The 16702-nt window shown below is 54.1% G+C and overlaps 1 protein-coding gene across 1 annotated transcript in view; it reads left to right on the top strand.

Annotated features, from left to right (window-relative positions):
• The first annotated feature begins 7203 nt into the window (after positions 1 to 7203).
• Positions 7204 to 16702, top strand: part of WSCD1 (WSC domain containing 1) — a 39248-nt gene continuing 29749 nt past the window's right edge. The window contains exon 1 of the mRNA XM_081161882.1: positions 7204 to 7308. The gene's annotated coding sequence lies outside the window, so the exon portion shown is untranslated. The remainder of the gene's footprint in view (positions 7309 to 16702) is intronic.

Below are 16702 nucleotides of genomic sequence, written 5' to 3'. Positions count from 1 at the left end.
GTGTGGAGGAGGGACAGGGCAGTGTGAGGCTCCAAGACACTCTGGTAGGAAGGAAGTACCAGTGTTATGATGAAAACAAACACATAACAAAAGGCATGTGTGTGTGCATACATACATGTATGTGTAATTGCATGTATTTGGGTGTACATGTGTGCATGTGTTGCAGTACATATGTTTGTGCATGCACACCTTGTACATGTATGTGTTTGCATATGTGTGCATACATGTGTTCGTGCACACACTCGTGTGTGTGTATGTGTCTATATTGAGGTTGGGGGCGCCTAACCCAGCCTGGGGGAGTCAGATCATTTATCCAGGAGCTGAGGGGCAAGCCTTGGGCAAGGCTGGCAAAACGTGGGTGATGAGCTTGGCTGCATCAGGCTGGGGTGTTTCAGGAGTTTGTACCTTACCTTGTAGGACCTTGAGGGATCATAAAGAGGGGTGTGACTTGGCCAGATTTGCATTTTTAAAAAATATGTTTTTATTGACTTGAGAGAGAGAGGAAGGGAGAGGGAGAGAGAGAAACATTGATTAGAGAGAGGAATGTCAAGAGGCTGCCTCCTGCACACCCCTACTGGGGATAAAACCCACAGCCTGGGCATGTGTCCTGACCAGGAAGGGAACAGGCGACCTCTCGGTGCACAGGGCGATGCTCAGCCAACTGAGCCACACTGGCCAGGGCAGATTACATTTTAGAAACTGTAAATGCCAACATATAAATTTTCCCCCCAGAAAAGATTTCTTCCAAAGTCTCTCATGTAACCAACAGGACACTGTCTAGATTGTTTTGAAGAGCAGGACTGTTTGGGGAAAGGCATGGTAGCCTGAACCCCCTTGATCTGTCAGTAGAAATAAAAGGAGATAAATTGATCACAAGTGGAATGATTAATTATTCTTGGGAGACTGACCCCAGAACTGTTGGGCATTACTGTAAGCAAACTTTTAAAATGTTATCTTTAAAAAGCACTGAAGGTTATTATTTCTTTTTAGGAGACGGTCACACTGATGGGTAAAGAGGTGCTTGTGGCTGAGTGTGGAGGAGCGAGACCTGTCTTTATAAAGGTTGGTTCTGAGAGGCAGGGGCCAGGCTGCAACTGGAAGCAGGGTCCCGGGAGCCTGACCTGGGAGGAGGGGGGCAGGCCGAGGGAGGGGAAGTGCAACTTGGGGCGAGGCCTTAGCCTCTCAGTGGCTCCTACAGAGGCAAGGGTGTCTCTGAAGTGCCACATTCACTCGCAGCCAGCTCCACCTGCCTAGAAATCCAGGTGACAGACACTTAGTGACTGCTGGCACTGGCTGTCCCTTCCCATTTCCCCATTCCTGGGAGCTTGGGCAGAACTGAGTGGAGTCTGGTCAGAGAGCCTGACACACACCTGACTTCTGTCATATCTCAGGTAGAGGGACCAGGAGGGGTGCTGGGCCCACAAACCAGGCCTTGATTTTGCTGGGACAGTGCTAAAGCTGCTTATTCACCAGGGGACTCCAAGGGGAATAGGTATCCCCAGCTATTTGTCTTAAACTCAGGCCAGAATTCTGAGGGTCAAACTCATACATAAAGAAATAAAAAGATCCAGCTCCGCTCTCCCTGCTTCTGGTTGCCATGGTAGCAGCAGGCCTGGAAACGGTGGTCGGGATGGTCTGGACCCACCATCCCTCTCCCTTCCGCATATCACTGCTTCCACCTATTGCTGAAAAACTTTCAGTGGCTCTCCAGCACCTAGCTCCAGGATGAAAGCCCAATCCCCTAAGTTTTCCTAATACACTTCTAGCCTTGTGCCCCCACCCGCTTGCCCAGCGTGGAGATTTTCTCACCTTCCCTGAGCATTCCAAGTGTCTGCTGCCTTAGTGTTGACAGACTTGCATCGCCCCCTCTTGGTCCTGGAATATGCTTCTCCTCCACCCACCCACTCCAATTTCTACCTCTATCCCTCCAAAACTAATTCCTTGCTCTTCTGAGCTGCCACAACTGGAGGAAACAGGGTCTGCAGCGCCTGTCTGAATTATACAGACACCTCCATGTCCCAGGCCCCCGCCTGCTCCCAGCCCTCCTCACCCTCTGTCCTCCAGTTTTCCGCCCTCCCAGGCACCAGGTGCACATCTCTGCCTCACACGCAACCCCAGGTGGAGGTGTGCAAAGCACAAGGGAGCTTGAGCACCATTCGTCGCACACATCTTTCAGAGCCCTGCTCTGCGACAGGCACTCTCTTTGGTTCTGGGGAGCAGTCAGTGTTCATGAACTTGAGCATGGCCTCTGCCTCATGCACAGGGATGACATTCACAGTCACATGACGCCTCTAGCTTCCAAACTTCTCTAATCTGAGACAACTACTTATTTGAAATGAGCCCATTGGAATTTTACAGGATACTTGGCCAGTACTTCTCAAAACTGGGAAGGTTACAAAAGACAAGGAAAGACTGAGGAAGTGCCGCAGAGCAAAAGAGACTGGAGAGAAGTGACAAAGAAATGCAATGTGGTGCCCTGGATTGGATCCTGGAATAGAAAGGACACATTGATGAAAAAGCTGCTGAAATCCCAGTGAAGTCTGGAGATTGGTTAATCGCCATGTGAGTTTCTCAGCTTTGGCACAGACGCCCTATAATATGAAATGTTCACAGTGGGGAAAACTGAGCGAGGGGTCCACGAGAACTCTGCTATCTTTGCAACCTTACTGTAAATCTAAGATTATTACAAAATCAGTGTATTAAAGTGAACCCACCTCCTCTTTATCAATGCTATGAGCTTGAGGTGCACCAGCAGCTTAATTCAGAAGATGACTTATAAGTCCAAGGTTTTTGATGAGTGACTTACAGGGATGTTCATAAAAATGGAACAGAGATGAGGTGCTTCCTCTGCTAAGCAAGAGATGAGGTGCTTCCTCTGCTAAGCACATCGTGTGCCTGCTGGTGCCACCAGGCAGCAGGAGGAACAGAGCAGGGTGTCCCGTCTGCCTGTCTCTTGCATCAGAGCCTACTTGCCACCCCAGCGCCCTTTCACCTTCCAGCTGACAGCTGCTCCCATAAGCTCTGCATCCAACCCAACCAACCGACACCTGCACTTGGCCCCACCATGTTGCTGCTTCTGTGCAGGTGGGATGAGTGGTGGGTCAGGCAGTTATAAGCCCATCCAACAGACCTGATTCTAACACCTGCCAATCAGACCCCAGGCCAGGCCCGGTGAGAGTTAGCATCAGAACTACCGCCAGTTGGAAGACCCATCATATTAAATATATACCCTGTGCCAGGGACTGTGCACTGGAAAGGAAGCACTTTCCCCATTGTGCACATTAAAAATTGACTGGAAGAAATGATTTAATTTGCCCAACTAGAGAAGCAGAACAGATCCCAAAGCACTGTCATTTCACTCCCCTGCCTCACTTAGAGAAAGACCTTCACTTCAACCAGACAATCACCCACCGCACAGAAAGGCAGACCAGGACAGAAAGGGGAGGTTTGCATGAGGCTGCACAGCCTGCTTAGGCCCAGCCAAGATGGGCTCAGGCTTCCTCCTGTTTTTCAGCCCCATGCTCTCTCCGCTGCCTCAGAATTCCCAAAACTTTCAGGGCACCTCTGGCCCAGGCCAGGGAAGTCTAGCTACTCCCAGACCAGACCAGTGATCAGAGGGGCTTCCCGGGCAGATCCCGCCCCTCCCCTCCCCTCCCACCTGCAGGCGCAGCTCAGCAGGGGGTACAATTACCATCTCCTTCTGTGGCATCAGAGGCGCCCAGCAAATTGTTGAACCCAGCCTTGGAACTGCGGGCACAGAGAGGGCACCAAATACTTCAAGGCACTACGGAAAAGCAATGGAAGAAAAAAAAACTGCACCTTCTTCCAACCCTTTTGAGATGTTGCCAAAGGTTTTGGGTCTCTGAACAATGCTTTCTCCAGGGATGCAGTGATGCGGTCCTCCAGGGGAAAGCAAGGCCACCTTTGGAGGCCACTCTGAAGGAATGGTTGAGCCTGGTCACCCTTCAGGCCAGGGTGCTGGTGGAGCAGCAGCTAAGAGCTACGTGGTCAAAGAAGGAGGGTGCTCAGGTCCAGGTGCTTGGATCCAGGTGCTCCCGAGCGTTGGTGGGACACAGGCTTCCTCACCCCAACACAGGCCCCTGGAAGGGGCCGCAGTGCAGTGAGCCCCACACACTCTCCCTCGGGTGTCCCCGGGGGCCAGCGGGATTCGACGGACGATTACTGTAAGCTGGCTGGATGCAGACAGGGACCTGCCTGTGGCCTGAGCAGGAGGGAGCAGTCTCTGAATTCTTGGGAAGAAACAAGGCTACGGTTGGAAGCCTGCTTGGGTTCATTTAAATGTATCACACTAGACACATTGCATTTCTTAAACATCAATTAATTATTTATTTAATAAATATTTAGTGAGCATGAGCATGACCATGACCAAGAATTAAGCCTGACGCTACGGATATAGTTGTAAATAGGACAGAAAGGTCCCTGGCTGTGTAGGGGCTGAAATTCTAGCTGTGAGGGGCTGTGAGGGGTCGAAGGGAGGGGAGAAGACAGAGGAAACTAATAAACACACAAGGTAATGACCGGGTGACGTGTTCTCTGCAGCCTGGGAACTGAAGCGGGGTGGGAGGGTGGATGTCAGGACAGGCCTCTCTTGGGAGGTGGCATTTGGAGGACAAGAAGTCACCACAGCCTGGCAGATCAAGAGAGCATCGCTCCCGTGACATTTCTAAATTGTAGCAAAGCCTTGGGAGAAAGCTCTTCATGTATTATTTACTAGAATGTGTTATGTGTAAATTCTGCGACAGTGTGCTACGAATTCAAGAGGCCTTTTATTTGAGCTTCTCAGGAACCCAATAATGGGTGCATTTGCTCTAATTTACAGATGAAGACATTGAGGCTCAGAGAGATTATGACTTGCTCAAGGTGAAAGAGAGGTATGGAGCTGGGTTCGAGCCCCTGGCTAGGCTTGTCATTTCAAAGCCCAGGACAACTCAGCTGCCTTTGACAACACCATGAAGAAATGTGAGGTTGACAGTTAGTAACTTGTTAAGTGACTATTTTCAAAGAATGATGACCAAGTGAGTGCTCTGTGGAGGGAAATCACTGTGCTGGAGGCACAGGCTTGATCTGCAGCCCTGCCATGTCCACTGGTGTCAATGATCTGAATGAGGGCTCAGGTGGTCTGTGACGGTCCAGTTTCTTCTCCAACCACCCTGGCCTTGAACCAGCTATGTCAAGTTAGTGGCAATTCCCCTAATGCACTGTGTGTTTCATGCTTTCCTACTTTCACATAGGATACTTGCCTGCTCTGGAATGGCCCCTGCTCCCTATGACCCAGATGATGCCTAGTTCTTTTTCAAGAGCCAGCTGAAATGTCACCTCCTCTGTGAAGCCTTCCCTGAATTTTTCCAAAAGAATGTTGCAGATCCTTTGATTTCTAATGCACCATGCACATATATGGCACACACAGCTACTTGCCTTCCCAACAGCCATCACACTCTTCTTTGCAAACTGAGGAACAATTTGAGCAAGTTGTCATGTGCCTGAAGCTGCAAACATCCTAACTGATATAGCAGAGCTTCCGCTTTGGGCCTGTTTCTTGATCCAGTTCTCCACACTGGAAAATCACTGAGAAGACTGGTTCTTCTTTTCAAGGGGTCTTCAATGTTGAACATGAAATTTATGGGTGCCTTGCTCAATGAAAGTGTGAATAGATGGGTGGATGGATGGATGGAAGGAAAAGCCAGCATATGACATGAAGCTAGGAGGCAGTGTAAATATTTGGGATCCAGGCATTGGGAACCACAAGAGAGGAACAGATGGACTCAAGAGCCAAACATAGGGAGCTGGAACTGAAGTGGGATCAGACTGTTCTGATCCCTAATCCCAGACTTGCAGAGGAGATAGGAGAGTGCATAACTCTGCAGTAACTGAGCATATGTCAGCACCATCATGGGACCATCATAGAAGCCCCTGTAATATTAAGAGATCTTTCCACAATTGTTTCTGAAATATAGACAGAGTCTATATGCAAACTCATATCGACAGTCCCAGCTATGCAGAAAGAAGAGCTGTGGCAGAGTTGGACTGGGGCTGGGAGTGAGTCTGTTACCAGGTGTAGTCCAATTGGCCTCCTTGTTCCCTCTTATCTGTCACCATTGCTACAGAGGAGGGCCTCGTCCCAACTCTGAAATACTCCTGGCCATTTAAACACTGTCGGTGGCCCGAGCTGTATGCCCAAGCCCTTCTCACTGCTTCCTGGATGCTTTTATGCTCCACCTTTCTCAACATCTCTCCCCAGAGTCAGCAGGTGCTCCTTCCTACCTGTCTCCCACTCAGAGGCCGTGTGGTGCACCCCTGGAGGGCTTTGCAAAGCAGGTGCAGTGTGGCATTGCCCACAGAAATGGCACAGATGCCCTGTAGCCTTTTCTTTTCTTTCCTTGAGACAACCCTCCTCCCTTGTGGCAGCCACATCGCTCCTCAGCTTGAATCTTTTATCCCAAATGGTAACTGCAGGGCAATGCTGGGCCTCCCAGAGGAGCTGGGCTTGGGTTCCCCTGGGGTTTACTTGCTGTGAGCCTGAAGCATTCACTCATCTTTGAGCCTCAGCAGCTTCATCTGTAAAATGGGCCCATGAAGGCACCCACCACCTATTGTGAGTCTGAACTGAGGCAATGGGAATGAGAGAGCCAGGGCCAGCTTCACAGGCGTGAGACCCGTGTAGGGTACGGGACCCCTGCTCAGAAGGGCTCCACACTTGCTTTAATGTTCTGCTCTTATCTCTTAAAATCTTAATAATTCTTGAACAAGGGGCTAGCGTTTTCATTTTGCATTGAGCCCTGCAAATTATGCAGCAGGTCTTGGAGAGGGCTTTGAAATCCAAATGCACTGTAGAATTTGGTTATAGTTGTTGACAATAATAGCAATACACACATTCACATTCTGTAAAGGATCCCTTTTCTGCAAGCCAGGGATGCTCGGGCAGCACAAGCTACGTCTCTTATCCCCTGTGCCCTCACTAGTCCCAACCTTCACCTTGAGGGAGCTCACTGTTCTAACTTTGGTGTTTGGCCTGACCAGCTGTGTGAACTTAGGTAAGTCCCTTTTCTCTCTGGGTGCCACTTGACTGACCTACAGGAAAGCGGGGCTCTGACTGTCCCCAAGCTAATCCTCTCCCTGCCGCCCAGCACCTGTTGAAAGGCTCCTCTGAGCCTGGCCAACCAGCTCTGCCCCTAGCGGGAGTCCGAGGCATGAAACTTGCTTTCAGGAAGCCGGGTTACACCACGCCACCTGCTCCCACAGCCTCTAGGGATCCTCAGCCCCCGGGAGCATCTTCACAGTCAGCCGTGGGTGAGGACGGGGCTCGCTGATGCCCCTGGCAGGGCAGGGGGGGCCTTGTGGCTTGGGATTTCTGCGGAGCAGGGGTGAGGCATGGAGGGGAAATCCTTAGGGTTGGAGCCAACCCTTATTTAAAGAAGGAGATTGCGTATAGCCATGTGGTTGTATACTTGTGTGCCTGTACCAGCACCTGTCTCAGTGTGTGTGTGTGTGTGTGTGCGCACCTGTGGGCCAGGCCCTGTATGACTCTCTGAGTGCTTGTTAGTGGACTTGTGTGTGGCACTGCTTCGTGGACGACAGTATCAGGCCTGGGTCTGTCACTGTGTTGGTGTGGAGCAGCAGACAGCTGGTGGCACAGACCAGAGTGTGTAGCAAGGAGATAGTGTCAGCACATTTGTCTGGGGGATAGTGATTCCGCCTCTGACTATTTCAGACCGCGTGTGTGTCTAAGACGTGGGTGTCAGTGTCTAGCTCTGCATGGGACAGTGATCCAACTGCGTCTGGCTGCGTGTTGGTATCAGAGTGCTACACACCGTGTGGCAGTGTGTATATGTGTGCCTGTCACAGTGACCCAGGTTGTTTCTCAGTGAGTGGGACAGAGCTCAGCGTGAGCGTGCCGCACACGTGTGTGTGTCTGTGTGTGTATGCGAGAGTCTGTGAAACAGCGATTCCGTGTATTTGCATCAGACAGTGCGCGTCCATCCCGGCCCCAGTGTGCTCGTGTCTGAGTGAGCGTGGCGAGTGCTCCCCGGTGTGGCAGTGCCCAGTGTGTCTGCATCTGAGCGTGTCTGGGTGTGAGGGCCAGTGCATCCTCCTGGTGTGCATGCCTGTGTGTGCGTGACCCTGGGTGTCGGCGTCGTTGCTGGCACGGGGCGGCGCGGGGGGCTGGGGCGGCGGCCCGGGCAGGTGGTGCGCCCCCGCCCCGCTCGCCGACACCCCTCCCACGGACGGGCGAGAAGGTGGCGGCGCGGGCGCCTCTAGGACCCGGCGGCGGCCGGCCGCTGTCCCCCGGCCGCGCGAGTGAGCATGTGCAGAGCCGGTGCCCGCTAGCCCGCCGCCCGCCCGCCGCCCGCCGCCCGCCGCCCGCCGCCCGCCGCCCGCCCGCCGCGCGCCCGGAGCCCGCTGGCGCCGCCGCCGCGGCTCAGCCCAGAAGCCCGCAGCCGCCGCGCCCCGCCGCAGCGCCCCGTGCCCCGCCGCGTCAGGCCGTCCGCCGGGGCCGCCGGGGGCGTGCGGGCGCCTGGGGCGTTCGGCTCCGGGCACTGCGGGCTGCGGGCTCGCCGCCCCGGGGAGGCGGGCGCGTGGCCGCCGGAGCGGGCGCCCCAGCCGGCCGCGGCGCTGGTGAGTCCTGTCTCCCGGGCGCCCCGCCGGGACGCGCGCAGGCTGCGGGCAGGGTTTCTGGCCGGCCGCGCGAACAAGTTTGTGCAGACGCGGCCGGGGACGCGGTGGGACTGCACCTGCCGCGGTTGCGGGCGGGCTGGCGGGGGGCGCCTCGGGGGGGGGGCGCAGAGAGTGCGAGTGTGTGCGCGGGGCGGGAGCGCTCCGCTAGGTCGGGCTGGGGCGGGGGCGCGAGGCAGTTGCCGAAGCTGGTTCCCCCTCCTCGAATACGGGGAGACTCCGTTTCCCCGGATGAGCCGCGATCTGGGGCCGGGGAGGGGGCGAGGACACGACTTGGGGTGCGCGCCGCCTCTCCTAGGAGGAGGCGTTTACCCAGCAGCAGCTCCCTCTCGTTCCGCTCCCAACCCAGGCTTCCGGTCAGCGGAGGGTTTTCTCCAGCTCTCGGTGAACTTGGGCAGAGGCAGAGGCTACGGCGAAATGTATATATTTTGTCCCGAAATCGACCCCAAGTAGAGCTTTGCATCTTTGCAGGTGGGGACGGAAACTCATGACCGGTGGCTGCTAATTGCGTTTTTGTTTTATACCAAACGCCTCCGGGAATACCCTGCTTCTGGGTAAGCTCGGGCTTCTCCGGAGCAATCTGCCCTCGGATGCTGCCCGCGCGGTGCTGGCTCACCCCTGAGGAGGTGGGGATAGAGAGGGGACCTCTGTCGCTTTGCTGAGCCGTGGGAAGGATGAGTGTAAGGGTTCCAGCCCCCACCGCCCTTCCCTGGGATCCAGATGCCGCCCACACTCGCTGGGTCCCCAGCTGCTCCCAAGACACACGGACTCGGAACTCCACTGTACTTTTCTAACATTAGATGTCGTGGTCCTTCGTGTCCTCCCTCTTGTTGCTGAAACAGCATGCTTCGGTGTATGGAGGCACATGGGTTGTCCCAGGTTGGGACGCCATGCCACGGTTGCGATGAGGAGATGGGAGCCTTTTCCTTTCTCCTCTGAATCGCCTAGGTTATTAGGTACAGAAAGTGAGGGCTGGCCATGCGGAGTGGAGCAGAGGAGGCGGAAAGCTGGCTGGTCCTGCCCTGTCTGCGGCTGTCCCTACCTGATGCTTGCAGGTGCTGGAGAGAGGGCTAGGGGAAGATGTCTCTCAGTTATGTCTCCCACTACCTCACACACGCTGAGCTTGGCCTTCAGAAGTCCCGTGGAGAAGGTGCCACCAGAGCCCAGGGGTTCTACAGGGAGGAGCAGCCGTGCTGGTTTGCAGGAGGGTGTGTTGGTCTCCCAAGGAGCTTGGTAAGCTGGGCAGCTGGGCTGGTGGGCTGAGCCTGGCAGCTTCATCTTCCCCAGGAGGATGCCCCTGGTCCTCACCTGCTGCTGCATCCTTCTGGCCTCAGCAGGACCATTTCCACCGCCCCTCTGGAAGGAAGAAAGCCTTATTTGGGGGTTTTAGTGGGCATTGGAGCCCTGTGGAGTGCTGTTCTCTCTGGCCTGCAGCATATCTAGCTGGAAGTGAAGAGAAGCCCGGATTAGGCAGAAGGCCAGACCCCCCCCTCCTTCCCTCCTGTCTGCCTAACCAGGCGGAAGTGGATATTCTGGGCCACCAGTTGGTCGGCTGCTAAAGCCTAAGCCCCCAGCTGAGTCAGTTAAGGGCCAGCACTGGGGAGTAGGTCACAGAACTGGTTCCCTGTAGCATCACCTTTCAGGCAGCAGAGAGCCTCCAGGCCAGATTGAATCATGTCTGAGCAGAGCCTCTAGGGAATGGGTGCTTCACTTTGTAGGCACTCCTGGCTTGTGCTCCCGACTCGCTCAGATCCCTGTCAGTCTTGGTGAGACCAGAATCCCTCACTCTCCCTTTCGAGGTACACTGAGGTCAGCACTTGGGGCAGCTCAGTGTTTAGGCTTTCAGGGTCTTTACCTGTAAGATGTGCGTGATAATCAGACCCACCAAGAGAGGCAGAGCTGGGCTAGAGGCAGGCCCTGCCCCTCTCGGGAGTGAGTGCATGAACGTGGCCTTTGACTACCTCCTGCTTGGGGCTCCATGTCTTGTTTTCACAGTTTCTTCGAATCTCTGCTCATGGCTTTAATAATCCATGTTGATGTATTGCCTGCAAAATTATCAGAAATGTGCCGTTTGGGGAAGATGTGGTTAGGCAGGAACTCTGCCTCCCTGTGTGGATGTGAGAGGTGGAGGTGAGAATGAACTAGATTAATTTTGTAAGCTATAAAATGCAGCGCACTTATTGGTGGCTTGTCTTCTCTTGCTGCTAGAAACTAGAGGGTGGCTGTCTTGGCATGGGGGGGCAAGAGGGAGGCTTCTGATGATAGCAATGCCAAAGGCATCTTGGGTCCCCTCCCATAGCATGAGTCCTTTGTCCCAGTGACTGCAGGCACAGCAGGCAAAGCGCCAGAGAAGGGCCCGGCTGACTTTGGTTGGGGACTCCATTCACTTGCCCAGATTTGTCCAGATCGCTCAGTGGGATCTAGGCAACTCACAAGAATGCACCACCAAGTAGGAGAAACATATAACAAATGAACAAAGTAGGGTTCTACGGGAGAGGTGATCCAGAGATAGCCCAGAAGAGGCTGTGGTTGGCTGTTTCCTGAGTGGGTTGGGCTCCAGATCAACTAACTAAAAAGGGAAAACACCAGTCCCCACAGTGGTATTCTGTCTGTCTTTACAGCTCTGGCCCCTAGCACCATGCCTGGAAGACCCCACACCTCTGGTGATGAACAGCTGAAGGCCGTGCGATACAGTAGATGAAACCACAAACTTAAAATCAGAAAACTGGAGTTAGTCTAGCAATAGTATTTGTCTTTGGTCAAGTTAACTGGCCCTCTTTCTGTCTCAAATTCGGCATCTATAAAATGGGAATGCTAATGATTTTGACTTCACAGGTTTATGGAGTGATCACCCATTCATTTGCCGATCTGTTCGTTCATTCAACACACTTGATCGTGTGTGAAACTGCCTTGCAATCTCTAATGTGGCATAGGAAAATTCGTTTTTATTTATATGAACTTCAGTGGTGAGTTTGATGGAGGATCCCCTCTCTTTTTCATTGAATGGAGTTTCAACCTTACTATTATGTTTTATACCTTTTTAGCAACATTTCTTACTTTTGGACCTTTCTTCTGAAGTTCAGAAGATCAAAAATTTGCCTCTTTGTGCTTACTTTGGCAGCACATATGCCAAAGATTTACATCTTCAAAGTTAGGGAACCCCACCCCATTCCCATTTCCCAGACCGTGTCCCGCCCAAGGCCCAGCAGATTTATATTTAATGGGTCCTTTGCTCTCTTTCTGAGTCTCCAAGACCCAGAGGCGTGGGACCTTGGGATGAGGGTGGCATGGCCTGGAGCATTAGAGGGTGGCCAGTGGGCACAGATTTCCTGGGTGCCTGTCCTGTGTTCCACTTGGAGGTTGTCAGAGGCACTGACTATGTCTGCAAGGGACTCGTGGGCTGGGAGGAGAAATAAGCAGAGTAGCAGCGAATCCTGACTCCAAGTGGGACCAGGCACCATTCACAGAGCATCCAACCTTGCCGTCTAGCACTGGGGAACGGCTCTATTCCAGGGATCAGGAAGACATCATGGAAGAGGTGGCATTGGAGCTGATGCCACATTGATTGATGGCCATAATGCTTTTCAGAGCCATGAGACAGGGCATAGGCACCCATGGCCGATGGAAGAACATGCGTAAGGGGGCACAAAGCACCTCATGCTGGCCAGGGGACAGTGGTTGCGAGACTGCATTCTGGAGCCAATAGTAAAAGGAAGTGGCTGGGAGACTGAACCAAGAAGGGCCATTGAATGCCAGACTGAGGAGCTTAAACGTGGCCATCTGAGTCCTGGGGAGCCATTGCAGGCTGTAGCAGTAGTTCTTGTGTTAGAAAGATCACTTTCTTAGGCCACTGGTAGTGGCCAGCCTATTGGAGGTGGGTAGGGTCCAGACGACAGGCACTGAGCCCGAGCAGGGCAGAGGCTGGCTTTGGTGGGGTAGGAGAAGACAGAGGGGTAGTTCAGAGTGCCGAGCCCAGCTCGAGGCTCCCTGGTGTGGCTTTGCTGAGGTCCTAAGACTGAGACCCCCGACTGCCAGTCACAGAGGCTGGGGCTCGGAGCACTCATCTCCCTGTCAGGAGAACAACGTGCTGGGCCCTGTTCCTTTGTCTTTATGGCTCTCACCTCACTAAGAGCTCATGGCTCTGAATCCCTAGAGGCTCACAGCCTTCACTGCAGGGGTCGCAGTGGCTGAGACGCTTCGGAGGGTGTCTGAAGTTAATTCTCTCCTCACCTGCCACTGCTTGTCTTCTCTGGCCAGGGGGTGATGGGGAGGCAGAGTCATGTGACTGAACCCCAGTGGTCACTGGTCAGGCCTTGGCCAGCTCTGAGCTCCTCTCTAGTCCCCTGTCCCCCTGGGACTGCCTCCTCCCCTTTCCCCCTCACCTCTTCCTCCCCTTCCCTCTCCCCACCCCTCTCCTCTCCCTGTTGCTGCCCCTCACCTGCTCAGTTTCTCAGACCCCCAAACCTAGGTGAGAGGCAGGTGCCATCTGCCCAGTACCCCCTATCCTTCATGTTCAGCATCGACCTGAGACCCAGATAACAACAAAGGAACAAAAGAGGGCTCAGGTTGTCTGAGTGCCCCCGTGAGCTGGACTCCTGCTCCCTTCCTGAGCCCCCAGAAATCCTCTGTCCTATTTTCCCCTCTTGTTCCTGAGAGGGAACTCAAGGTCTCTGTCCCCAGGCTGCTGGGCATGGCAGAGGGTGTCCAGCTTTGTCCAGCCTGAGGCTCTGTACTCAGCCCTGGAGCCCCTCCCAACCAGGCCTGAGCCTCAGGCAGGGTGGAGCTCCCATGGTCCATCTGAAGCACTTTGCTTGGTTCCAGGAAGGGACGTGCCACAGGGGAAACAAGGCTTAGGGGGAATGATCCAGAGTTCCAGAAGGGGGTGCCCAGGAGGCCTGCACACCTACCCACATGGCAGTGTCGGTGAGGTATGGCTTGGGGGGAGGACCTTCTCCTTGTGCAGTACCTTCTCCAGGAGCTTTGGCCCGGTATGTTTTCAGAAAGGTGCTGATGGAGGTGCACTAAACTCCTTTCCAGGATAAATCTTTTGTGTGAAGCTGGAGCTGGTGAGGGGAGAGAGCTGGAAGCTTAGTGGGCACGGGGCAGTCTCTGAAGCTGGTGGCCTGGGTCTCAGTGTTGGCCCTGGTTTGTCTGACCTTGGGCAATGCACTTCACCCAGCTGAGCTTTAGAGACCTTGGCTCTCAATGGTATAACCAGGGCATCCGCCTCGGTGGGATGTATGGAGCAAATGAGATGGTTCAGGAAAGTATTCAACGCAGTCTAGCCTGTTGCTTAAACCGCAGGTGCTTAATCAGTAGCAGCATGGAAAACTGAGGCAATTGCTATCGACCACCGTAGTATGGGACCAGCTTCAACTAGGAATGGTATACTAGGCCCACCCCAGGGCGTGGGGGCTAAAAAGAGGCGAAGGTAACTGATTTCTCCCATGGCACAGCCGCTGCAGGCCTCTCCTCCTGCATTTCCTTGCTTGTCTCTGCATTCATGACCAATGTTTGCTATGGTTGGTAGATAATAGGAGTTTTACTCCTGATTCAACCCCACAACAATGCCTATTTGCCCCCATTTAACAGATGAGGAGCCTGAGGCTCTGCTCTGTGCAGCGATTTTTCTGAGGTAGATTTGCTTTCATGGAGAGCCCCCCAGCTTTGGGACACAGTGGGCACAGCTGATGGGCTCCCGGGCCCAGTGCATTCAGGCAGTGGCTAGATATCCCCTAGGTGTTGGTGAGGTCCACCATATGACTGACCACCCTACAGCCCACCCCAGGTGTCTCTCAGGTCTAGTCACTCAACAGTTGCCAACCCTGCTGGTTGGGATCTGGGGGCGTGGTGATAAATCGTGTGTGATCTGTGCCCTAGAGATGCTGCCAGCCAGAAGAAGAGGTGGACATGGCAGAGAGTGGCATGGAGGTGATTGGCAAATAGGTTGGTGGAGAGGTGTGGCAGAAGTTCAGGGCAGGGAGACAAGTGCCTACTGCCTTGGGCCTGCGGGCCTGCCATGCAGCCCACGGCACGTGCTCTGGCTGGGAACTGGCTTTGATTTTAGAAGTTTAAAGTGGCAGCCTGGGTCATTGAGCTCTGGCCTGAAAGTGGCTGACCCCTGCCTTCACACCCAGTGTCGACATCCCCAGACCAGGGGCAGCCCCTCGGGGAAGGTGGAGCTCCAGAGAGGACTTCAGAAGGCCTTGGGGAACGTGGGTGTGGTCAGTAGAATCCTGAGGGTATCCCGGACAATGCCCCACCCCCTGTACCCCACTCCGGCTTATTTCTTCCATCCACATCTTACGGATAAAATGTGTGTGGGATCCACACCACATCTTTAAAGTTCTGAACTGTTAACCCATTGCCCACATTTCTGCTCTATCTTATCGAGACCTTTCTTTCCATAGCAGGAGTCCTTCCTTCTCCCATTTTATTTTAATTTTGTAGGACTTTTTTGGTAGAATCGTAGTCTTGTAACCAGAAGCCTTTTGTGAGCAGACCTGGAGATGCCTCTCCATGGAATTACAGCAGAGAACGGATAACATAAACCTCAGGCACCTCGCCAGCTTGCACGGTCTGAAAGACCTCACAGTGCTAAGCTGCCCTCGCTAAGTGTGCTCATGCTCCGTGCTCTCCGCTCTTCAGGCTAAGCTCCCACGGCTCTGGACAAGTGGAACTTGAGGTTTCATTGCCCTGAGAGCCCACAGGAGCAGGTTTCTGACATCAGGATCTGCCTGTCAATTTATCTTATCATTCATTTAAAAAAATGTCTTCAGAACCAAAGATTTCTGGGCATCTGCACTGCCAGGCTTCATGCTGGGGGCCAGAGTCAGCCAAATGAATAGGGTATGACCTTCAGCCTTGAGTCAGTCACGGCCCTGCCAGGATGAGTGACAAGTAGGTGGACAATTGAAATCATCCAAGGATGTGAGTGCTGGGATAGGGGTCCGAGGTGGGCTGTGGACTCTATTCCAGTGGGTGGGTGGTGGTCAGGGAAAGCTGCTCATGGGAAGTAACACCTGGGCTGAGCCTGGAGGAAGCACAGGGGGTCAGTAGGCAAAGAGGGAGGAAAGACAAAAGGCAGTGTGCACAAAGGCACCAAACAGATGATCGTGGGGGGGGGGGTGTAGGTGTGTGCACGCGTGCGTGAAGGCGTGATGAAAAATCCAAAGGAAAGGGCCTGGCAAGAGATGAGCTGGGTGGGCCAGATCATGAAGGGGCCTCGTGTGTTGTGCTAAGGAGCTTGGAGTTTATCCCGAAAGCCACAGAGAGCTATTGAAAGGGGTTTTAAGCAGAGGAGTGCTGTGATCAGATTTGTGTGTTAGGAAGATCAACCGGCAGCCCTGTGGAGGGTGGATCGGTGGGGCCAAAGCTGGAGACAGGGAGATCAGTCAGGATTTCTTGGGATTTTCTCTGTGGTTTTACAAATCTGACCAGGTGGGCTGGGGTGCGCCTGGCACACACCAGCTTAGAGAGAAAAAGAAAAGTCTGAAATGGCTTCCCAACTCAACAGTTTAATTCCACCTTCATTTGCTGATTACCCAGCCTGCCACCCCCGCTCCAGCCTAAAGGCCCAGCCTCCCTGTGTCCCCAGATCCCTGCCCTCCCCCAGAGGCTTCAGAACCTGGCAGCTATCAGCGTTTTCATCAGAAAGGATCATGCAGGTCGGGGCTCCTCTGGGTCTTCACCCCTGGAAAGCCAGGCCGCAGAGCCCAAACATTGTCTTTCCTCGCACAGAGCGGCCATTGAGGGGCCGCACAGGCTTGGCGGGGGTCCCGGGCCATGTTAGTTACGGGCAGAGGCTTAGTCACGCTCCTCAGAGCCTTTCTTCTTGGGACAAGCCTGTCCTTGTGCAGAGGGCCTTCCTCATGTGGCAGCCCAGCTCCAGGCAGCTGCAGAACCCTCTGCCAGCCCCTCAGCCCCTCACTTCAGAGGGCCCGCCAGTGGGAATCCAGCTCGGCAGGAGAGCTGAGTGCTGGGGAGCGGAGGGTCCCTGGAAGGCTGCCCC

The sequence above is a fragment of the Miniopterus schreibersii genome (assembly GCF_964146895.1).
Source record: "Miniopterus schreibersii genome assembly, chromosome: 16".
Taxonomy (NCBI): domain Eukaryota; kingdom Metazoa; phylum Chordata; class Mammalia; order Chiroptera; family Miniopteridae; genus Miniopterus; species Miniopterus schreibersii.
The sequence above is the reverse complement of the archived record's forward strand: the minus strand, read 5'-3'. Positions and strand labels throughout refer to the sequence as shown.